This window comes from Melanotaenia boesemani, chromosome 11, assembly GCF_017639745.1.
Source record: "Melanotaenia boesemani isolate fMelBoe1 chromosome 11, fMelBoe1.pri, whole genome shotgun sequence".
Lineage (NCBI taxonomy): Eukaryota > Metazoa > Chordata > Actinopteri > Atheriniformes > Melanotaeniidae > Melanotaenia > Melanotaenia boesemani.
This window is the reverse complement of record NC_055692.1, coordinates 34,919,057-34,944,849: the sequence shown is the minus strand read 5'-3', so window position 1 is coordinate 34,944,849 and position 25,793 is coordinate 34,919,057. Positions and strand designations below refer to the sequence as shown.

At 41.6% G+C, this 25,793-nt stretch overlaps 1 long non-coding RNA gene across 1 annotated transcript; it reads left to right on the top strand.

Annotated features, from left to right (window-relative positions):
* The first annotated feature begins 16 nt into the window (after window positions 1-16).
* On the top strand, window positions 17-24,945 carry LOC121649071. Its single transcript, XR_006012062.1, has 3 exons — window positions 17-27; window positions 4,349-4,353; window positions 24,787-24,945. It is a non-coding gene; the product is annotated as an uncharacterized LOC121649071 (long non-coding RNA).
* The last annotated feature ends 848 nt before the right edge of the window (window positions 24,946-25,793 follow it).

Sequence of the window (25,793 nt, the reverse complement as noted above, 5' to 3'; positions counted from 1 at the left end):
ACTGAACAAATTAAAAAATGGATAAATGTAATGAGTTAAATAGTTGTGATAGTTAATCTTTTAAATACTAATTTTATATAAAAATTTGTATATTTTTACATGATTTAATTTATTCATAATTTATAAAAACATAAGGTGACATTGGTTGACTGGAAAGGTGCCAGCAAATAAAATGTGTTATTGTAATTTTTATTATTATTATTTCCATTCAGGGATGAATAAATAATAGCTTCTTAAAGATTTTTAGTTTAATTGTTTTTTTTTACTTCTTTCCCATGCTGGCATGCAGTTCTATTTTTATTTATGATGCCTTCTCTGTACTGATATTGATTATTTTTAACCAATTCTTCAAAGTGTTGGAACAGGTCGCTCTGAAGAATGAGACTCTTGGTCTCAGTGTTTAATTAAAGGTTAAATAAAACTTAAATTTAATAATAAAAAATACTATATATATATATATGTGCCTGTTTTTACTGTATTGTATCAACAGAACAAGCCGATGCTGCAAATATTTACTGTTAACTGACCTTCTCTTGGATAAACATCAGATGTCCAATGATCAGTACATGCAGCATGTAATGTACTCCTACATGCTGTTCTAAAACATCTCTACCATGTTCTAGTTCATAATTCTGAATTAAAACATTTTTGTATTAATTACAAAGATAAAGAAAACCACTGACGACTGAAGTTAAACAGGCAACATTGATGAAGAAATTTAGATAAAACTGATGATCTGGATAAAAACAGCTTTTTCCTTTTATCATTAAAGTGTGTGCAGCCGTGATAAAAGTCCTACAGCAGCATCACCCAAAGTAAACACCTGCTGATAAAACACATTGGGAAGTTTTTCTTCACTTTTTTGCATTAGATGATCACTTTAGTTGTAATAATCAGTTCAATTTTTCATAAAATCTAGACCTATAAAAGGTCTAATTTGTGCCCCCCGCATAGCTGAAATACTTTCCACATGTACCTTCTGTCGTCAGCTACTTTGTTAGAGAAGGTCCTGCCAAAAACAATACTCTGAGGTAAATATGTGCTGGTGTGAACCATGAACCGTTAGTTTCCTTCTTCCCAGCTGATCCATAAACACACGCAACAAAAGAGAAATGCCCATCAGCTGATAACCGACAGCCGTCGTAATTCATGGAGCAACATGAGAGGAGAGGGAGAAGCAGCTGTTGCACAAATGCGGAGACATCCAGAGATCCTCTATAGCAGACATGTTAGTGCAAAACGCAGGATAAGTTTTAAAAAGAATGCGGGAAAAGTGCGGGTGTGGAACCCTCTCACCGGGAAAAGACTTTGTGTTAATACATCACAGGGGCGCGTGGCTCAGCAAGGTAGAGCGGTCGTCTTGTAACCCGAGGGTTGCCGGTTCGATCCTCGGCCAAGTCCAGTTCATGTCGAGGTGTCCTTGAACAAGACACCGAACCCCTAATTGCTCTTGATGGGTCGTGGTTGAGCGCCTTGCATGGCAGCCTCCGCCATCAGTGTGTGAATGTGTGTATGAATGGGTGAATGTAATGTATGATGTAAAGCGCTTTGGGTATCGTTCCAGGTACAGTAAAGCGCTGTATAAGTACAGATCATTTACATCCACATTCTCCACAAAGGCTACGTCCATGGGTCGCTCCATTAATGCTGTTTATTCTCAAGTCCATCCATAGAGCCAGCTGGCTGATCTTTTACATCGTGCCTCTCCACGTCTACCATCATGACAGAGAAATGATGGATGTATGGGGCTTGTCATGCTGCACATGCGTTAATTACGTTAAAAATTGAACACAATTAATCACTAAAATTAATTAACGCTGTTAACGCATTATTTTTGACAGTACAGGACAATTCCAAGTGCTTTACATAAAACAAAAGCATTACAGATATTAAGAAATAGTAAAAGGCAGCATCATATAGCAGGAATCACAATAAAATAATAAATTACATTAAAATGATTAAGAGCAAGATAAGTTGAAAAGTTACCGTGCAGAATTCACGCATATACGCATACCTGGTTGTCAAGAGAGGACAACCAGGTGTTGGATTGTTCACCCACTAATAGGGAACGTGAGCTGGGTTTAGACCGGTGTGAGACAGGTTAGTTTTAACCTACTGATGACGTGTTGTTGCAGTGTTGTTAACATGCGTTAATTACATTAAAAAAACACACAGTGGGTCTAACATTGCGGCAGGAGTCGCTGTAGTGGACTGGAAGCTTGAACGACCAAAACATGGCATCGCTGTTGTCATGGATAAAACAAGGAATTACATTGCTGTAAGAGACACTGAGCTGGGGCCCCATTTTAAGTGTTTCACCCATAAGTTAAACTTAGCAAGTCTGGTAGGTTTGGCTGTGCCCCTTGTGTCGTCTTTCAGGTCAAATCAGGCTCCTTCTCGGCTTCATTCACTCCAGCCCCCACTGTACACAGTGTTGATGGAGCACTGCTTTCCCCTCCTGAATGGTGGACCAAAATCTTGCCTCCATCTGGTAAATGCTTCGCCGATGTACTCTCGTTCTCTCCCAGTTATTATTTCTTTTTCTTTTCTTGGCTATTTCTCCTCCGTCTCGCGGGGCAAAGAGTATGGCTGGTCCTCCATTTCACTGTAAACTGGCAAGCTGAAGGATCCACACTCGTCTGCTTGTTTATACTCCCCTGCTTTCATTGGGATGTAACTGTGATTAGACTTTGGTAAAATATGTATTCACTGTATGATAGCAATATTTGTAGAGCTGAAATAGAAACTGGCTGGGAACAGCTGAAAGACACCTAAAGAAGGGTCAAAGCATTTGGTCACTCAGCTTTGTGACTGCCCATACTGGACAAGTGTGTGTGTGTGTGTGTGTGTGTGTGTGTGTGTGTGTGTGTGTGTGTGTGTGTGTGTGTGTGTGTGTGTGTGTGTGTGTGTGCGTTTATTCTTTGTTTGACCTGATAACAGTACTGTAAACTAACTAATGAAAAGGACATTGTTTGTGTTTAGAACATGTGAAACTTGAACCAAAGCATGAAAATGATCAGAATAAATACTCAGTGCCCCCAAAATGCATCATCCTTTCAGCATAGTGTAAGCACTGCAAGTCAAGCTGCATAAATGTTTTGTCGCTATGGCAGAGCTCTAGCTAACAGAATACAATTATGTACAGTATAAAGCTGCCAAAAAGGATTTCACAGTAAGAGCAGCCTCCAAAGTTTGACATCACACACACACTGCACTCATACTGCCAAGGAAGCTGTAACCATTTTTATTCACACACATAAAGTAACTTCCATACATTAGAGTACATAAAAAGAAAGTGTATATAGTATTCTGTACATGTACAAAATATAAACACAAACAAAAAACAAGAAAAATCATGTCTAGCCTACAGTGCTGTAAATTTTCACTTTCACTGGTCGCTGTGGTCACCCTCCCTCTCCTGGCCACCATCCTCATCCTCCTGGCCACCCACGTGCTGCTCTCTGTTTGGCCATAGATTTAATCCACAACAGATTCATATATGATGTTCGTGACTTATTTTGACAGTTGAGTATTTGAGTATTGTTCATATGATGACTTACACACTGAAATCCTGCTGACATGTTTTGGAGAGAACAACCATGAGAATCAACTCATCAGTTTAGATCAGCGAAAATGTGCTAAATGTGCTAAATGTGGGCTTGTTGTATTAACTGTAGGCTACTTGTACACAACCATTTGCAAAAATGCACTGAGACATTTGAGACATGTACTAAGACATTTGCAATTTCATGAAATGAAGAAATGCTGTTCTGTTGTGAACGGTTGCAAGTTTCTTTCAAAAAATGAGCCTTATGTGGGAAATTCAGTAATCTGATTTGGATTTTATCTGAAAAAATTACCAAACAATTACTTTTATTAACTTATTCATTTGTTAATTTATTTCTGACCTGGAATTCTGGAATAATTATATTTTTTTTAGATTTCCAGTGCAATGAAACTGAAGAACAATTTAAATGAGTTTTGCTGTAGTTACAAAGTTTGACCACAAGAGGGAAGAATTCCCCTATTACACAAAGATGGTGCATAGATAGATAGATAGATAGATAGATAGATAGATAGATAGATAGATAGATAGATAGATAGATAGATAGATAGATAGATAGATAGATAGATAGATAGATAGATAGATAGATAGATAGATAGATAGATAGATAGATAGATAGATAGATAGATAAAAGATGATGAATTAAAAAAATATTTAGATTTAAATATACCATCCTCACCCATGAACACAGTATAAAACAGCTTTTTAAATAGTAATGGACACTATTCATTAAAAGAGTTAGAGTTAGTTAGAGGAATGATTGGAAAACACACCAGAAAGCAGGAAGAGTTCTGCTTTCTGGCTGCTGCTGCATCAGAACATGCTTGTAAAGATAGAAAACTGTGAGAACAGTGAAGTTGAAGGTAAAACATCTGTATGTAAAATATGAATGTTTGTAAAGTTTGGGGTTTCCATATTGCTTGTTATTTGAGTGTGCTTTAAAAACACATTTGCAAGTAGTAAATTACTACCTTAATTGTGCCTTCTATCTACAACTAATAGATGGTTTTAGATTGTTAGGTGTATACATGACAGAGTACCACCATGTTGGGATAATACTGTAGACTAGATTACTTTTATTTGTTGACGAGTCCTGGAAGTATCAAGACTTGTTAAAGTGAGTTGATAAAATGACGTACCCTTTATCCTTTTGTCGTGCTGCTAGATCTGTTTAATTATTTCATTTGATATTTGACGGTTGCTCTGTTGTTTGTTAACTTCCGTCCAAAGTGGCTGCTTCACTGTTCAGCTGAGCTTAATTTCACCTCTTTTTTCTAGGGTGACTGAGTTTCTTCAGAAATGTTAAAGGTTTTGCACCGACTGGAAGGATCCTCCAGCAAACCAGCAAAGACCTCCCAGTCCTAGTGGGACATATGGAAGGTGTCCTGCTATATATGCCACATCTCACCCCGATCCTCTAGTGATGACTTCATCAACTCAGCCTCCACCGTCCTTCCCACCGTGTGAGGAAGAGGAGAGGTTAAAGGTCAGATCAGAGGCCTCTCCACTCCAGCTGCTGTTGCTGCTGTCTGTCGTCATCTCTGTTTCTGGACAATGTAACATGCAAATAAGCCAGGATGACCACCCCCCCCCCCCCCCCCCCCCCCCCCCCCAACACACACACACACACACATCTGTGTGATAGCTTTGCCCGTCTTTACATGTTTTCAGCAGAAAAAGTGGATCAGCCTCTATCTTACTTTTTTTTTGGTGGAATACTAAGAAACCAAACAATTAGAGGTTATTTTTCTTTCTTTGACGCCATCTTTCCTTGTTTACCTCTTTCGCTCTTTTATTTGTCTGTTATTCCTTTTTTGGATCACAAATCTGGTCAAAGCCACTTTTACTTTCCAGCCCTCCCTGTTTCCGTCCTTCCATCAGAGGTGTTTGAAGGGGGGGTGCAACAATGGGACGTTGCTCCTTCCTCCTCCTCCCCACCACCTCCACATCTGTGAGTGCCCCTCCGTCCCCTCATTCTTCTCCCTAACCGCTCCATTATTGGGGCTCTTTCACTTGTAAATGTGGCCAGTGATACTTCTGATGGGTCTTTTATGTACCCGGCCGGGGTCAGGAGAAAGGTAGGGGCCAAGGAGGAGGGGAGGGAGGTTGATGCAGGGAGTGGGTGGGTCATGGCTGAGGGTGGTGAGGGGGGCAGTTTCAGGGGCCTTGTGCTGTGTTTTTTTTTTTTTTTTTTTTTCCCTTGCAGGCCAAAGTGTGAGAGGAAAATTGTGACAAAGAGTTAAAACCTTTTTGTGTGTGCAGTCATTTGCGGCATACCCAGTTCTCTCTTAACATTCCTGCAGCCCCCCGCCAAGGGGGACCTGCAGAGTAAAACCACAAACCCCACAACATCCACATGTTGCTCAAATCAGTTCATGTTTGCATGCAGAGGCCTGACCTCATTACACTGTGATCCAGGTGATTCTACATGCAGGATTTCTGTTAATGAAACATTTGGGTTTTAGTTTTTCTGTTTGTTTCACTGATTGCAGGTAAGCCCGTTCAGGTAGACCTTTAATGCAGTGGGTCGTTCTGCTGATAAAAAGTGTGTCTTGTGGAAGGAATTAATAATTATTGGACATTCAGGAAAACTTTATTGAGATCGCTGCACCATTAAAACATGTGTGTGTGATTCTGAGAGAAAACAGACTGGTTCAGATGAAGGCGAATGGTCCAGATGGATGGAGGCCTGGATGGTCCAGATGGATGGAGGCCTGGATGGTCCAGATGGATGGAGGCCTGGATGGTCCAGATGGATGGAGGTCTGGATGGTCCAGATGGATGGAGGCCTGGATGGTCCAGATGGATGGAGGTCTGGATGGTCCAGATGGATGGAGGCCTGGATGGTCCAGATGGATAGAGGTCTGGATGGTCCAGATGGATGGAGGCCTGGATGGTCCAGATGGATGGAGGTCTGGATGGTCCAGATGGATGGAGGCCTGGATGGTCCAGATGGATAGAGGTCTGGATGGTCCAGATGGATGGAGGTCTGGATGGTCCAGATGGATGGAGGTCTGGATGGTCCAGATGGATGGAGGCCTGGATGGTCCAGATGGATAGAGGTCTGGATGGTCCAGATGGATGGAGGTCTGGATGGTCCAGATGGATAGAGGTCTGGATGGTCCAGATGGATGGAGGCCTGGATGGTCCAGATGGATGGAGGCCTGGATGGTCCAGATGGATAGAGGTCTGGATGGTCCAGATAAATGGAGGTCTGGATGGTCCAGATGGATAGAGGTCTGGATGGTCCAGATGGATGGATGCCTGGATGGTCCAGATGGATGGAGGCCTGGATGGTCCAGATGGATAGAGGTCTGGTAGGTACAGATAAATGGAGGTCTGGATGGTCCAGATGGATGGAGGTCTGGATGGTACAGATGGATGGAGGTCTGGATGGTCCAGATGGATGGAGGTCTGGATGGTCCAGATGGATGGAGGTCTGGATGGTACAGATGGATAGAGTCCTGGATGGTCCAGATGGATGGAGGACTGGATGGTACAGATGGATAGAGGTCTGGATGGTACAGATGGATAGAGGTCTGGATGGTCCAGATGGATGGAGGTCTGGATGGTACAGATGGATGGAGGTCTGGATGGTCTAGATGGATGGAGGTCTGGATGGTCCAGATGGATGGAGGTCTGGATGGTCCAGATGGATGGAGGTCTGGATGGTACAGATGGATAGAGGTCTGGATGGTCCAGATGGATGGAGGCCTGGATGGTCCAGATGGATAGAGGTCTGGATGGTCCAGATGGATGGAGGACTGGATGGTCCAGATGGATGGAGGTCTGGATGGTACAGATGGATAGAGGTCTGGATGGTACAGATGGATAGAGGTCTGGATGGTCCAGATGATGGAGGTGTGGATAGTCCAGATGGATGGAGGTTTGGATGGTCCAGATGATGGAGGTCTGGATGGTCCAGATGGATGGAGGTTTGGATGGTCCAGATGGATGGAGGTCTGGATGGTTCAGATAAATGGCGGTCTGGATGGTCCAGATGGACGGAGGTCTGGATGGTCCAGATGGATGGAGGTCTGGATGGTCCAGATGGATGGAGGTCTGGATGGGTCAGATGGATAGAGGTCTGGATGGTCCAGATGGATGGAGGCCTGGATGGTCCAGATGGATAGAGGTCTGGATGGTCCAGATGGATGGAGGTCTGGATGGTCCAGATGGATGGAGGTTTGGATGGTACAGATGGATAGAGGTCTGGATGGTCCAGATGGATGGAGGTTTGGATGGTCCAGATTATGGAGGTGTGGATGGTCCAGATGGATGGAGGTTTGGATGGTCCAGATGATGGAGGTCTGGATGGTCCAGATGGATGGAGGTTTGGATGGTCCAGATGGATGGAGGTCTGGATGGTCCAGATAAATGGCGGTCTGGATGGTCCAGATGGACGGAGGTCTGGATGGTCCAGATGGATGGAGGTCTGGATGGTCCAGATGGATGGAGGTCTGGATGGTCCAGATGGATGGAGGCCTGGATGGTCCAGATGGATAGAGGTCTGGATGGTACAGATGGATGGAGGTCCTGATGGTTGGTGGACGGCCAACATGTCTCAACAAGGCTGCCACGTCAGCAGGTGGAGGTGAAGTGATGTTTTGGATTGGAATTATGGGGAGTGAGATAATAATAATTAATAATATTAATAGATAATAGGTATTTTGGGTGCCCAAGGGTGTCAAAAGTCCCATTTGTCAAGGGACCTGACTTGGGACGGAATGGTTTGGTAAACACTGATCTCTGTTTACACAAAAAGGCCAGATTTCTCCCTGCTGGATCATCACTGACCTTTTCAAACAATGATTTTAAGTGATCATACGAAGATGCATTGAGGCAGTGGTGCTGCTGCCTTTATGTTTCACGATTTGATGACGCGTGCACGGTGCGGCTCTGTGGTGGCTGGTGATGCCAGATTTGTGTTTTTCACCCTGATATTAAGGCTTGTTTACGATGTGTTTTAGCTGGGATTTTTCCTGGAAGGCTCCGTGGAAATCTGGTACTCTCTTGAAGAAAGTTCAGCTGTGAGAGAACGCCGTTCACACACCAGAATGAGCGCGCTCACAAAATTGTTCATCAGGCAGAAATACAGAACGTTCAGTTCACGTTCACCCAAAATACGAACAAGTTCATGAACCATCGTTAAGTGAACTCATTCAGGCACGACACTGAACATGGGGCTGGAGATCAACACACACAGACAATGTGTGACGTCAGGTGAAATTACACCTCTGGTTCTTCACAAAGACATTTTTTAATTTCTTTAATCTAAAAAGGATGAATTTCCACTTATTCCACTTTCACACTTTGATCAGAGCTGTTTCAGGGCTGTGACGAGGTCGGAAGCCGGACTAAATGTACCACGATTTCCACCTTTATTTAAAAAGTCATTCAGCTGGTTAAAGACAACTTTCTCAATGATCTTGGATATAAAAGTTAGAGACCGGTCTGTAGTTGTTCATTACAGAGGCGTCTATTGTCCTTTTCTTTAGGACTGTCTCAGTGGCAGCTATCTTTACTCCCTTTGAGGTTATTTTGTAATTCTTAAGATTTTTTATTTTTTTTACTAAAAAAGTTGGAAATTCATCACATTTCTAATTTGAGAAGAGCTCTTAAATGTTCATTAATACCAAAAAGCATGAATTCAAGCCAGATAAAGTGGAGAGGAACGAGATGAAGGAGGAACGGTTGATGTATGATCAGTTTTGTAATGAGAAAGCTGATCTGTGATCTGAATGGCTACAAAGAATACAAAACATTCGGTTGCAGATATTTACTGATTGTTATTAATTGTTTTCTATTCTGAAAAAAAAGAAAAAGAAAAATAGGTCAGAAGGTGTTAAAATAACACAGAATACTTGACTGTCATTTGTCAGCTGAACTTGGTTCATCACAACATGAAGGTAACTATAACCATTTGTTTCAAAAGTCCTCAGATGGGTGGATGTTTTGTTAACCTGCTAGAGAGCTAGCGTACCTGCAGGTGTTACAGCTCTTACTGATCCTGTACTGAGTTGGAGTTGTTAAAAACCTGTGACTACTGCAATCATTTGATAAACGACTGATTGGTGAGAAAACACTTTGACATTGCTCTCAAAACCCGGATGTTAGCAGGCGTCAGCGGCTTTTGTGACCAGTGTGAAAAGGGCTTTAGATCTCACAGGGAAAGTGGCAGACAGGTGAAGAATAAAAACACGATTTTAATGACAAACCCTAGCACAGGAAGACAGGAAGTTTAAGACATAAAGTGTAACTACACGCCATAGCAGAACCCCATACATGGTCCCCGCCTCCACCCCTCAGGCTTGCTGCATGTTGTGATGTGTCATATGTAAACAAACAGGAGAGAGAGAATTTATCAAAATGAAGAGAAGTTTTCTGTCTGTGACAAAAAAGAAGAAAAACAGGCAAAAAGAAAAGAGATCGAGACAGAGGTAAGTAGTGGAGATACTACTGAAGCTAATTCGGCTCAGTCTGTCCTCATGTTGAGTTCCTGGCTGTCGAGAGGCTGAATATAAAAGCTTATCTTGGACAACACAAATTAAAGCTGTGTGCAGTTAAACTGTCAAGATAATAATGTTAAGTTAGAATTTGTTGGCGAGAGATTTAGATAATGCATCTCTAAAGTTTATAAAAGTTTAGTATCTGCAGGTGTTTATATTATATTTTCCATCTGTCCAGCTGGCTTTATGTTTCTGAAAACTGCATTTATTTATTTATGTCCTGTATGCTGTAAATGTCCTAAAGAGTCACAATCCAGGCCTCAGCTCATAGTTTAATATTCTGTATTAGAAACAAGTGAAATCATATTGACCCTGTTTAATTAATGAAAATTAAAATGAATGAAGTAGAAAAATAGTGGAAGTTGCTAAAGAAAATCCAGAAGTTGGGGTTGAGAAATTTAATATATTAGCAACAAAGGCTATAAAGATATTATTATTTTTATAGCTCCCCATGTACAGAGCCTGCAGCTCCTTCGAGTCCCGACCTGGAACCTTTTGCTGCATTTCATTTCCCAGTCTCTCCGACCCATCCTTACTGTCCAGCAACTGTTAAAATAAAGCCCACTAGAGCCCCCAAATCCTTTAAAATGTTATTAATATAAAATATAATAATAAAAGGGTGATGAACGCTGGTTGGAGGAGACAGGAGGGGAGACGGTGTGTGTTATATGTATGTGTGTATTGACTGATCAGACTATGATAAAAAATAAATAAATAAATGGTGTTTCTGTGTGTTCCTGATGATGCACAGAGAACCAGCTCATAATGCTGCTAATCACCAAAAACTAAGCTGAGCATCTTGTTACGGTCGTCTGGAAAATGTGCAGCTGCTGTATGATGTAAACTTCTTTTTACTTTATCTGCAAATAAGAAAAAAACTAGATACACCAAAATATTATTTAATCTTCTGCCACAACCTGCAGGGATTAAATACAGAGCTGAACTTCTTTTATTATCACCATTGTTATCATGTTGTTGTTAAAGTCGCACGATTGATCCCATAACTCAGGGTTCCTGACACGTTTGATGGCACACTGACATTTATCATGTGGAGCCGTCGCAGCTCAGCAGCATCACGATGCTGAGAAACTGCATTTCACAACTTTTTCATCCGGGCCGTCGCATGATGTTGCAGAAGAGTTTTGCTTTACACACTGACTCAGCCTGAAGTGGGACATGTATGTTACCATAAGATAACCAGAAACCCATCTCGGCCACCCCAGTGAATATTTTCTGGCTCCGCCCCTGAGACTAGCGGCAGCTGCAGGAAGTGCTGCTGTTAAGTTGCCGCTGCTACGATTTGAGTCATTTTGGGCCCACAAAATCCTGAAGTTTGAAGATATTTAAAAAAAGTGATACAAATTTTAACAACAGCATAGGTGGTTTTCATTACAATAAAGTAATACTATGTTGTTAAAAGTTCAAAAAACGCATTTTATGGTGCACTACCCACTAATGCAAAAAGCACAGTGGGTAAACACAACCAAAACATGTGTCATGTGGCATGACAGTCAGGACTAATGTCTTGTGGTCAGACGTGGAAGAACTCAGTAAAAGTCCTGATAGACATCTGACCAACCCAAGACCGCAAGGGTCTGATGCAGGTCCATGTTTTCCTCTGATGGAAACACAAGCTGACCTGCGTTAACCAACAGATGGACCATTTTCTTCTTCGTTGGTTGTCTCGTCTGCTCCTCCAGTAATTCTTGGTGTGTTGCTGCCTCTGGAGAGGACAGGAATACATTATTTTAAAGGTCTGGTTCGTTTGAATAGTGCAGTGGGAAAGCAAACTAGGACAAGAAGAGTTTTCTGGTCTTTGGAAGATTTAAAGATTGGAAGAACATATAATCTTGCCAAGTCAAGCAAATTATTTGGTGTGAATGAAACCTTATTTACTCTCGGTTTTGTACGTTTATTGGTTCATTATGGGATAAATTGACTAGAGGGTAGAAGACGTATAACATAACATAACATAACATCCTCTTGAAACGCATGAATAAAGAATAAAAATAAAGAGAAAACCAAAAACAATCTAACAGGAAGTAGTTTGACTAAGTCACAGAGAGCAACAACAAATCTAAAACCACGGAGCAGACTAGAAACAATGTCCTGGTCTGGCCCGCGTGCTGTGGGATAATCTGTTATTTTAGCATCTGTCCTGACCACTCGCACACACACACACACACACACACACACACACACACACACACACACACACACACACACACTTCCATGGTGGAAGAGTAGGCTCAGGCAGTCGAGTCTCCAGGACAACGAACAAAGGGGATGGGAGATGAGATTTTGGGGGGAGTCATGTTGACCTTGGCCTTAGTGCGATGGTCAGATGGGGTGCGAAGGCCACTAGCTGTGGAGGTGGGGGAGGAGGAGGATGAAGAGCAGGGCAGGATAAAGGCAGTGACAGCCCTCGTTCTCTTCAAACCTGGAGTGATTAATGACAAAACGCACACACATGCACACACACCGAGCAGCCGGCTGACCCCAATGAGGCCGCCGTTCAAGCATCGGGCCCTCGGTCTTTGACGTGGTCATTTTCCCAACACATCTGATTGATGAGTGATTCCTTTCCCACCACAAATTATGGTAATAACGCTGAAAGAGACGAGAAGCTGCAACTCTGCAGCTGCTCTGTGCAGCCGACTGATCTGACTGAACACGCAGCTTCACCAGCTCTTCACACTGAGGGCAGATGTCACGTTTTCCTTTGGTTAACAACATCGAACAGAAGAGTTTTCAGATTCCCGTTTTTTAAAAAAATCATTACACCATATACATAAAAAACAACTTCTCTTTATATTATTTGCTTCTCTATTCTCAGTGACAGCAGAATAATTCAGTTCTGCACACACTTGGGTCAGATTTACAACTCTTGTGCAGGACTTTTTAAAGACGTCACTAAATTTGATGAATTTGTGTCCACTGGTGTTACTTGGCTTGACTGCATAGCTGTAGAGCTCAGAAAGTTGTATTTATGCTCAGCATTAACTCCTAAGTGTAAGATTTGCAGCATAATAAGTTCACCCTGTATCAAAGTTTCCGGTAGCCATGCACAGAAGAAATAAAGCAGTCAGCTGAGGTTTGTTTTTGCAAAGAAGATTTGCTGCTTGTTGAGAAAAAACATGTTTTTCTTCTGAAGTTTTAATAAAATATTCTTTATTTTTTGCTCTTTAAGGTTTGTTTCTAGTTGGGGAAACTGTTGTTACAACTAAATTACAAACATAAGTAACACAACCACAATAAGTTTATTCGCTTCAAAGCAGTAAATGGAAACCAAATGCAGACATTTCATTTCTGCCACATACAGAGAAAATACTGAGCACAACTAAAGACTAAAAAATAGACCAAATCAATAAAAAAATGCACATTTTATCAAAGATGCTTCAAAGATTATTTAGTTGTTTCTTAATGCTTCATATAAACATGTTTGTTCTGTGATGCTGCTCTTAGTGGAACGTCAACACATCCGTGCTTGTTTGGTTAAATTAAAATAAATAAAAGTGCTTCATTCTGAAACAGAAGACGACGCAGCGCGTCTGAAAACGCTCGTCTTGTGTTTTCTCTTCATACCTTGACCATGTACCATCATTCTGCTCCTGGTTACAGGAACAGCTGACACACACACTTCCTGCTAAAAGCGGCCAACATGTCCGCCGGCCATCTGGACCAACCAGCAAATGTTGCTTAAAATAAACAAAGAAGATGATTGGCTGTGAGGAGGCGGTGATGTCAACACGTCCCTGCAGCTGTACGTCTGCAGCTGGTTGAAGAGTGGCATGTGTGTTTATGTGTGTGTGAGAGAGAGTCATAAAGAAGATGTGGTACTTTCTGGGCCTAACATGGCGGCCGGTCCTCCCTGCATGCGGGGGCAGGCCAGACAGAGCGGCGGGGACATTTTGGAGGAGATGATGGGTGATGATGATGATGCTGTTGGGCTGTGTATAAGAGCGCGTGAATGTGTGAACTTTGAGGAACAGAGTGGGGCTGGTAGGACACACAACCTGAATGAACGACCTCGACCTGCATCAGTAGAACTCAGCGACGGGGAGTTTTAGTGTCCAGAAGGTGATGCACAAACACATGGAAGCAGATTTTTAAATAACTTGGTCATTTCCAGCTTTCATGTGTGTTTCTCAGATGCCTGAGATGATATTTGCGCAGTAGAAATGTGTGTCTTATGGGAAAGGATGAGGGAGGGAGGGAAGGATGCTGGGAAGGGGGCTGTGATGTGACGTCACCCCTGTGATGCTCCTCCGCCCACATCCCGTCCCCTCCCTTCATTTCTATCTTCATCCTCTCTGTGTGTGCGTGTGATGACACAGCCCAGGTCATGTGACTGTGGAGGTGGTGGTCGTGATGTTGGTAAGAGCAGGAGGTGGGACACAACGGAGGAAGCAAGTGACCTGGAGCAGAAAGGAGTGAGACGGGTGCTGCTTGACGCCATGGAGGATGGAACCGGAAGAGAAAAGGTCTTCAAACGTTGTAACGATGCATCGACGTGCAGCAGTCACATTTGTCTTCACGTAGTTCCCCCAAAACAAACATGTAAACCTCATACAACACATGTTCAAGTTCTTATTCAGCATTTTAGATCTTCATCATTTTAAGCATCAGTTGCACATTTTAGCTTTCAGGGATCATCAATCAGTCCAGACGTCATCAGGCAGACGACAGCAGGTTAAATGCTGTAATGATCTCTGCAGTCACTACACGCCGCTCCTAATTGTTTCCTCAAGATATCTTTGTCATCAATATTAGCGTCGATACTGATCAATTCTTCCGTAGGAGCTCTCTGCTGCCAGGAGTAAAGCTGCAGCCACATCAGCAGATCTGCAGAAGAGGTTTTAATTTCTCAGGCTGATCAGATAAAAAAAGAAAAAAGCTCCATCATACCAGAAACAAATTAAAGGATTCTCTTGTTAAAGTCATTTGAATCTGTTTTTCTGCCTCAATTAGACGAAAATGATCACACAAAGTCAAGTTTGAGTTTCTGAATTTTAAGTTTGTCCAGATATTTAACGGTGAAGGTAAAAATTAATGTGAAAAGAGATCTAAACCCAAAAGACAGGATCCCTTTTAGAGCACAAACATATCTTTTTCTTTTGGGGCTTTTTCTTTCATTTTGGTAAAGATTCAGATTCGTGTATAAAAATCTTTGCCTGTTGTTACATTAAAAGCTGTAAATAAAAACAAACTTTCCGTTCTCAGAGAGATGTGGAAAACAGATTTTATAGTTTGGTATTGAATGAAGGAAAGTTGTGTTTTCATCTTGATGGGGCAGGGTCTCTCTCATCCTGTCATAATGAAGCATTCAGTGACAGGTCAAAGACAACCTTTTTTTTACTTCTACTTGGGTGGTGCTGCGTGGACCAAGCAAACACACACACCTCTGGGTTTTAATCCTCTGAGCTCCATCCCAGAGCAGCTTGCCTCCTCACAACACACTGAGAGCGGATTACTGCTGAAAATTAGTCTGACAAGACCCCACTCATCTGAGCCGAGGAGACGCTGTGGTGTGAAAATCAAACAGACCATGTCCCAGACCTAAAGGAGGCCAAAGTCAAAAGGAGCGCTTGGTTTATGCTGGAGCCGATGCCTTTTCAGTCCTGTGTCTCAGCATTTATGAAAGATCTTGATCTGCGGCTAAAAAACAAAACAAGCAAACAGCTTCTGCATTTAACCACAGCACAAAAATCTCAAACAAAGAAATATCATATTTGTTTGATATTTAAACAATATCAGGCCGGATTTTATAAGAAGAAAATAATAAATAACTAAATAAAAACTGGGTTTTTGTGAATGCATTTAGTTTCCAACTATTAAAACTATTTATTTTAAATATTATATTGGAAATAAACCTGCATTTTTCTTTTTAGTTTACAAATTTCCCCAGAATAAATTTGGAATCAATCAAGAAAACAGAGCAACCAAAACGCCACAAGTCTTAAAGCATCCCCAAAAAACTGATTAAAGTCGTTCACTTCTCTCTCTCTCTCTCTCTCTCTCTCTCTCTCTCTCTCTCTCTCTCTCTTTATTTTATGTATTTTTTAGAACTTTTAACCTATAAAATATTCTTTAGATCTGCCAAATTAAATTTAAATAGAAAATAATCTGAGAAATTGGGGAGAAAAAATAAATCACGACATGAGGAAAAACACGAGAAAAAGAATTCAGATTCTTGAGTGATGATTAAAACTTTATTCTTTATTAACAGTAGAATCAGGACAAACGAATTTTGCCTTTATTGGCTTGTAATGGCGTTTTTTATTTCTAAAGGAAAAGGGCTTGAAAAAGGTCATGGTTTGTTAAACAAAATTAAAATGATACATTCCTGAAGAATTATGCAAATTATAATCCCCAAAACGGCAACAAAAGGCGGCAACAAAAGCTCACCAGTGGAGCGGCAATAAAGCCGCTGAGAGCTGCGGAGGCTTGGGCCTGCCTGGGAAAAGCTTCACTCCAACAACTCCCAAATAATACCACAGTTTGTAAAATACTTCATTACTGCTCTTTATCTATTGGACTGGGCTCCCCCTCTCCCTCCAGTCCTTTCATTTAATTTCTGCCTCAGTTAAAGGGACCAAAAACTCAGAAGAATTGAAGTTAAACGAGCTAAATCATCTGTGGCCCTCTGAAGGCCCCGGGACGCATGTGGAGTCCACAATCTCCTAAACAATCAAAACGACCCTATGTTTAAAAAATAAATTAACAGACAAACAAACAAACAAACAAAAAGATAATAAGAGTGATGATCCAGGTGAGAGGGCAGGAGCGTCCAGCAACAGATGTCCAGGCACAATTCTCGGCTTGGATTTGAGATTTCACAAGAATTGCGTTTGGACAATCAGCAGCGAGAGCTCAAAAAACAAAAACACACAAAACAAAGTCAACCTTAACACCAGGAAAGAAAAACAAGAGGGAAGAAAATGTTTCTGAGTGAGTCTTCTCCTCCACGTGAGGTCAGCTGCAGCGTGTCTGACATCCACTTAATTAGACTCCCTCCAGTTTATCAGAAACAATCCAACAAGCAGCGACTGGGGAGGAAAACATCCCATCTTCTCCAAATATTTCCCAACATCACACACACTTAGAGTCACAATCCCACGAGCCAGAGCTGTTTGTGCCCCCAAACTCCGCTCCGCCATATCTGCACCTGTTATAACGACGCATCTCTCCTTCATCCCTCCATCCTTGTACCCCTCCTCCCCCAGGAAAACCTAAAAAAAACTACTGCTTGTTCTTTTCTCACCACAAACCTGCAAAACCTCCAAAAATGTCAAAGCCGGTTTTGGTTTGTATGCTGCACCTGCTGATCCGCGCGCAGTTCCAGGACGGGAAAGTGGAGCAGGAGGTGCTGCTCCACGAAAAATAAAGAAGAAAATAAAAAGATGCTAATGGAAGAGGAGAGGTGGGCAGCGAGGCTGGATCCTCCCCCGGCTGGTCGCTGGGAGGACGGGGTGCGAGCGGAGGGCTTACCGCCGCTGCTACCGGCTCCGTCCCTCCTCCGGCTTTCCTCCTCCTCCTCCTCTTCCTCCTCCTCTTACTGGCGAAGCTGCGGGGCTTTTTCTGGGGCTCCTTCAACAATAAGCGCCGGTGCGTCCGTGTCACCGACAGAGGGGTCGGAACTGGAGCCGCTCCGCTCTTGGTACTGACATTTGAATAAACACATACACGCGCACCGCGGGGGTGATGATAGATGCCCATTGTACCCGGAGGAGGAGGAGGAGGAGGAGGAGGAGAAGTAATGGATCTGCACTGAGAGAGAGGGAGAGAGAGAGAGTTGAACCTCTTAAAGAAACAAGGCGCTCATTTTTTTCATTTTCTTTCTTTATTTCTGATTACAAATGGATGAACACTGTAACACGCGCACGCGCCCACTGAGCCTCCCTCAGTCATGATGATGTGATGCTGGGAAAACAATAACAACAATAAACAACGACAACAATAAACAACGAGGTGCGTCCAGTTCCAGAGCTGAGCCTCTGACATGAAATAAGTTTTTATGGAACCAAAATAAACTTTTTCACTCATGTTTCTAATTTTTCTTCTTTAATTCAGTAAAATTCAAGTCCGTTTTATTTGGCACCAATTTTCCAGATTTGTTTCAGTCCCGTTCACTGCTGGTTGATTTCTTCTGAGAACAGAACAAAACAGACACGAAAAATGATAAAACAGAAAAAATAACAAAAAATACAGAATTTGGTCAAGAAAAATAACATTAAAACACAACAATGGATATTATATTAGGTCAAAATATATTAAGCATACTTCATTTTCACTACTGAAATTTTAGAAAGCGATTATCTTTTTATTTACACTCAGGTCTCAAAAATTCATGATCACATTAAAAAGGGAACAAAAAAATGTTCCACAGAGGTGAGGACAACAAAGATTCAGTTCTTCTTCTTTTATCTGATCTTCCCTTATTTTATTTTTTTTTATTATTATTATTATTATTTTGTAATATTTAGTTATTATTAATTGAGTGTTATGGGACTGAAGGATCTTGGTCAAGTTTCATTATATTTACCTTCTCAGATTTTCTTGTAATCTTATAAAGTGAGGAATGTTGTTTCTTTGTTAAACTTGACATTTGAATCTCTTAAAGCAGAAAAAAGGCTCCTGACTGATGAACCAGACACGTACATGACAACTTAATTTAATACAGAATCTTAATTTAATACAGAATCTTAATTTAATACAGAATCTTAATTTAATACAGAATCTTTAGGCAGACATCAGTTATTCAAGGTTTTTTGTTGCTTCTATGAAAAACAGCAAAAAAAAAAGAGTTTGACAGAAAATTGGACTTTTAACGAACAAAACCATCCTCAAACATCAATCAATCAATCTATCTATCTATCTATCTATCTATCTATCTATCTATCTATCTATCTATCTATCTATCTATCTATCTATCTATCTATCTATCTATCTATCTATCTATCAATCAATCACATTTTATTTGTAGCTCTTTACAATAAGCAAAAGGAACTTATAGTGTTTTTTAACAGGAAATAAAAGTGGAGCCTGAGAAATAAATTAACATCAGTCCTTCAAACCCAATCAGACTTATTGATAAAAGGATCAATTACATAAAAAAACACAACTGAAATCCAAAAGTTGTAGCTGATGAGAATTATATAAACTCTGCTTTTCCTGAACAGACTCCGTTTCTATTTTAACAGAATCTTTTCGACAAATAAAACCTGCTGTGATTTTCATGTAAACAAACTGCTGAGAAAACAGAAACACGAAGCTTTAAATCGAAGGTGCTGTGTTAACATTTTCAACACGCTAAGCTAAACTAAACTAAGAGACACGTTTCCATCTCATTCTTTGGTAGAGAATACTTTTCCGGTGGGTGAAAAAATTGTCAGTAATATAAAATATTTCAAGTTTTCAGTCAAATGGAATCCTGCTCCAATCTAACACCTAATTGATTTGCCCTTATTAGATCAATACAGGCCACAGAGGTCATGCAAATGAAGCAAATGAGTGTGGAGGTTTAGAAGTTACAGCAGTTCATCGTTTAGACGACGATCAGTTCACACATTTACTGTTAGTTACTGTTTCCTCCCAAAACATGAACCGGTCCATTTATTTCTTTTTCTCTCCCTCTATCTACAGAATAGTAATCTGCATAAAAATATGTACAAGTGGTCCACAGTAGAAAATATCTTGACTCATGACTAGAAACATTTTCAGCTGGTTAAAGCTTGTAGGATCATCCAAACCCTCAGAGAAGTGTCCAAATAAAAACAAACAATAGTTATCTGAATCCACTCCAAGCCATGGTGCCATCCATTCAGACGTTCCAGTCAGTATCTCTGTAAAAGCTAAACAACTTCTTATTTTTCTTTCATATTTTATAAGTTTCAAATTAGTCTAATGCAGATTTTCTTCGGGGAAATCAAAATTTCCAGAGCTTTATTCATTACACCTACACTCAGTCCTTCTTAATGGTGTTTATTTTATTACAAGATGAAAGAAATAAGAATTTAACTGCAGGCTGCAGTAAAACCCCAACTCCACAAAAGTCAGGATGCAATGATTTCTAAATCCCATCAACCATATTTTAATCCAAATAGAAGATAAACAACATTTCAGAAGCTGAAACTGAGACATTTTATCATTTCATGGAAAATGTGAGCTGATAGTGAATCTGATGCAGCATCACGTCTGTAAAAAGTTGGAACAGGAGCAACAAAAGGCTGGAAAAGTAACTGGTACAAATAAAAAACATCTGTAGGAGCTTTTAACAACTAACTAGGTTAACTGGCAACCGGTCAGTAACATGACTGGTATAAAAGGAGCATTTCAGAGAGGAAGAGTCTCCGATGTAAAGGTGGACAGAAGTTCGCCAGTCTCAGACAAACTGGGTCTAAAACTTGTAGAACAAATCCAGAAATGTTCCTTAACGTGAAATTGTGAAGACTGTGAAGATCTCACCATCTACAGTGTATAATATCATATCAATATCATGAAAGGATTCAAAGGATCAGGAGGAATCTCTGTGTGCATGGGACAAAGCTGGAGGGCAAACTGGACGCTGGTGATCTTGGGGTCCTCAGATAGCACTGCATTAAAAGCAGACATGATTCTCTACTGGAAATCACTGCATGGACTCAGGAAGATGTCCAGAAATCATCGTCTGTGAACACAGTTCACCCTGAAACCCACAAATTCAGGTTAAAGCTTCATCATGCAGAGAAGAAGCCAGATGTGAAATGGATCCAGAACCAGGGCCGTCTTCTCTGGACCAAAGCTCAAAGATTCCTGTATTACAGAAAGAGGTTTAGTTCAATGGTTCAGTGTTTAAAATCACTGCTGTCTCTATTTTTTCACTTTTAGAGTTATGCTCAGAAGAAACTATCAGCTTAAGCGAAATGTAAACAGTAAGACAAGAGATTAAAGGATAAATCACCCAACAGGCTCCTTCCCTTCTCCTCCGACATGTCAGCAGTTTCCCTCCATCCTGCTCTGCTTTGTGCCATGAGTTAACATATCCGTCGCTGGGAACTTTGCTGCATGTTGGTTGCTCATTTGCCTCTTAAAAGGTCCTGCTGCTGCCTTTTCATGGCCCTGTAAGAATAATTTAGTATGGGAGGCCCAAGATCACTAGAGATTATGGCTATGAAAGGGGAAGAGGAAACATTATTAATGCTTGCTCATTGGAAAGAGAAGAATAAAAAAGGAATCCCAGACAGGAGCAGATTCACTGTAATACATGGTTCTGCATGAAAAAACAGGATGAATTTAGTCCATTCTGTGATACTAGAAGAGAAAAACTCGAAAGTCTCATGAACTAAAGAAACTGTACTGACACTAAAAGGTCTCAGATGGATAACATGTCCCCACTGGAACACTCCAGCTATAGAAAAAGATAGAATATAAAAGGCATTAAAGCCACAACATGAAGGTTTCTGTAGCACCTCAGTGACTCCTAATGAAATATGATAAAACATCACTCCTCCTCACACATCACAAGTCAGCAAATACAGGAGGATGATTACAACAAACATAAGTTTGTTTCTAGCCTTTATACCAATGGTCAGCAGCTCTAGATGTCTTGAGTTCTGCAGGTTTTATATTTTTTACTGCTGCAACACATCTGATTCAGATGAAATGGTGAGAAATGGTGAAAGTTCTGCACAAGTCCTGGACAGGTCATAGGTCCATCATGAACCAACAACCTGTGATGGATCCGTGATTGGCCAAATAAAATAAATCTTATGATGATAAATAGGAAGTATCATCTTTTGGTTTTAAGAGTTACTGTGTCAAGAAGACAAAATAAATCTACCTGGCCAAAAGAAGACGCCACCAAACAAAGGTCACAAACTCCAGTATTTGGTTGATACTCCTTTAGTTTTGATTCCAGCAGCATTCGCAGTGGTGTTCTTTCAATCAGCTTCTGCAATGTTACAAGATTTATTTCCATCCATGGTTGCATTACCTGCTCAGCGCTTCTCACCGGGAGCAACTCCAGAATGGAAGATGGTCCAGCCCCTCTCAAGGACAGTGGTTCTAGAGCCCAAGCCGTGTGTCGAGGTGAGTCCAGCTATATCTAGCCGGAACCGCTCAACCTCACGCACCAGCTCAGGCTCCTTCCCTGCCAGAGAGGTGACGTTAATTTTTCACAAAGATCTTGTATTGATGATGGGAGAGTCTGACCGGTGCGCAATGCCTTCTCAAGCACATCCCTAAGATTCTCAATAGGGTTTAGGTCTGGACTCTGTGGTGGCAAATACATGTGCAAAAATGATGTCTCCTGTTCCCTGAACCACTCTTTCACAATCTGAGCCCCATGAATCCTGGCACTGTGCCATCAGGGAAGAAGGAATAACCTGCTCATTCAGTAGATTCAGGTATCAGCTGACCTCATTCTCTGGACACATAGTGTTGCTGAACCTAAACCTGAACCTACACCTGAACCTAGACCTGAACCTAGACCTGACCAACTGCAGCGACCCCAGATCATAGACTGCCCCAACAGGCTTGTACAGTAGCACTAGACATGGTGGCTGCATCACTTCATCCTCCTCTCTTCTTACCCTGATGCGCAATCACTCTGGAACAGGGTAGATCTGGACTCATCAGACCACATGACCTTCTTCCATGGCTCCAGGGACCAATCGCTATGCTTCCCAGCAAACTGATGCCTTTTCTCCAGTCAGCCTCATTGAGTAGTACTTGTCTTATGGCTACACAGCTGTTCAGTCCCAATCCCCTGAGTTCCCTTCACATCATTCCTGTGGAAATGTTCTTACTTTTACTATTAAAGTTGCTGGGGGTTTTTTTTCCGATTTGATTTCACCAAACATTTAAGTAATCACTGATCACCATCATTCACCATCAAGATTTTTTTCTGATCACATTTCTTCTTGGAAGATAATTATCCAATAGGAGGCTCGTATGTATTTACTTAGGTAAACCCAGATGGCAACTTCTTTTGGCCATGAAGTGTAGTTATCTTGGATTAACAGGTTCTAAAATTAGATAAATATAAATATGTTAACAAAACTAAGCTAACACAGAAAATCAGTGTGTGTGAAAAGTAATTACAGCCCACTATTCAGCAGCTAGAAGCTCCTTCTGCAGCAAGAAGTTGCAGTAATGATTTTCTGGATGATGTTATTAATCTCATGGTTGAGGAAATTTTGTCCACACAAAACCAATTGCCCCACTGGGGATAATAAAGCTAACCTTGAACCTTGAAACTCTTCTTTCCAACATTGCTTCAGTTCACTGAGGTTTGCAGCTTTGGTTTCTGAAGCTCTCTGAAGGTCCCACCACAGCATTCTAGTTAGGATGAGCTCTGGACTTTGGACCATGTTAACACCTTGATTCTGTTGTAGATCTAGTGCTGTGTTTAGGATCACTGTCCTGCTGCATGAGACAGTTTCAGCCAAGCTTTGGCTTTCAGATAGAGGGACTTCCATACCGCTTCAGAGACCATCCAGCGGCTCAGGAGGATGAAGCAGTGCTCCATCAACACCGAAAGGTGGGGATGGGCGCTGCTGACCTCAACTTAGGATGTTGAGGTTTGGTGGAGAGAATACTTTGAAGACCTCAATCCCACTGACACATCTTTTGACATGGAAGCAGAGTTTGGGGATCCTCTTGTGGGCTCTCATATGTCTGGAATTGAGGTTGCTGAGGTTGTTAAAAAGCTCCTCAGTGGCAGGGCCCAAGAGGTGGATGAGGTCTGCCAGGAGTTCCTTAAGGCTTTGCATGCTGTAGGGATGTCTTGGTTGACATGCCTCTGCAACATCTTGTGGACTTTGGAGACAGTTCCTCTGGACTAGCAGACTGGGGTGGTGGTCCTCCTCTTCAAAAAGGGGGAGTGGAGGGTGTGCTCCAACTACAGGGGGATCACACTCATCAGCCTCCCTGGAAAGTTCTATTAAGGGGTCCTGGAGAGAAGGATCCATTAGATGTTCAAACCTCAGATTGAGGAGGAGCAGTGTGGTTTTAGACCTGGTTGTGGAACAGTGGACCAAGTCTAGGGATCATGGGAGTTCACTCAACCAGTCTACATGTGCTTTGTGGACTTGGAGAAGGCGTTCGACCGTGTCCCCCTGGGACTCCTTTGGGAGTACTCCGGAGAATGGAGTGCCGGACCCCCTTGTACGAGCTGTCCGGTCCCTGTACAACCGGTTCCAGAGCTTGGTCCACATTGCTGGCAGTGAATCAGATTTGTTTCCAGTGAGGGTTGGACTCCACCAAGGTTGCCCTTTGTCACCAATTCTGTTCAAAACTTTTATGGACAGAATTTCTAGATGCAGCTGAGGTGTTGTTGCTCTTTGCCAATGATGTGGTTCTGTTGGCTTCATTGGGCCATGATCTTCAGCTCTCACTGGAACGATTCGCAGCCGATTTCTGCGAAAATGAAAAGCTCTCTATTTATCGGTCGATCTACGTTCCTACCCTCACCTATGGTCACGAGCTGTGGGTAGTGACCAAAAGAACAAGATCATGAATACAAGTGGCCAAAATGAGTTTTCTCCACAGGGTGGCCGGGCGCTCCGTTAGAGATAGGGAGAGAAGATTGGTGATCTGGGAGGGGCTCAGATTAGATTCGCTGCTCCTCCGCATCGATAAGAGTCAGATGAGGTGGCTCGGGCATCTGGTCGGGAAGGAGGCCTCCCTGGTGAGGTGTTCCGGGCACGTCCCACCAGAAGGACACCCCAGGGAAGACACAGGACAAGCTGGAGGGACTACATATCTCGGCTGTCCTGGGAACGCCTCGAGATCCCCCCAGTTGAGCTGGCGAATGTGGCCGGGGAGAGGGAAGTCTGGGCTTCCCTGCTTAGGCAGCTGCCCCCGCGACCCGACTCTGGATAAGCTGTAGAAAATGGATAAAGTCCAATTCAATCAAATTCACTGTAGTTTAAATATAATCAGATTAAACCAAAGTGATTACAATACAGATTAGTTTAGTTCATTATAACTGTGTTCATATAAACCAGTTCATAAAATAATTACCTCGCTATTGAAACCAATGGATTCCATAAAGACTTCTCTTCATTCAATCCGCCATCCTGAGCTGCACAAGGACACAGTGGAGAGGAAAACGAAAGAAAAGGAAAGACAGCAACAAGCAGCATGACTCTAAACCAGGGAAAATATGCTAATTTATCAAGTTAATACTCCAGTTATGCTGCCACTTTAGACCACTAGGGGACAGCCCATGGTGCATTGGGTAATTCCCTCTATTTCTCGCTCTTTACTCTTTATTTTCTGTGTATAAATATATGACATTATTATTTTCATTAACTTGTATGCTGCCCCCTCCCAACCCCCCCATTAGCATCACAGCATTATCTTATTTACCATAAATCCATCCTCTATCCAGTTCTAATATTTTCATACATTCAGCAGAGGGATCATTTTAATAAATCATCTGCAAACTGATTTTATGATTTACACAAGGATGATTAATTAAACTCATATATAATTATAAATATATTTTTAACTAGATGTGGACAGATATGTTTAGTGTTTGGTTAATGAGAAATAAACTGAAATGTGATTTTTAAAGCTAATTTTACAGTGTGCACATATTAACTGTGTCCTGAAGTTAGAAATCAGAGTTTCTTAACATATAAAATCAGAAACCCTGACCAGACAAATACAGTACGACATCTAAACAAATCCACATTTGACATTAACTTTAATTTTGTACTTTCTTGAAGTGA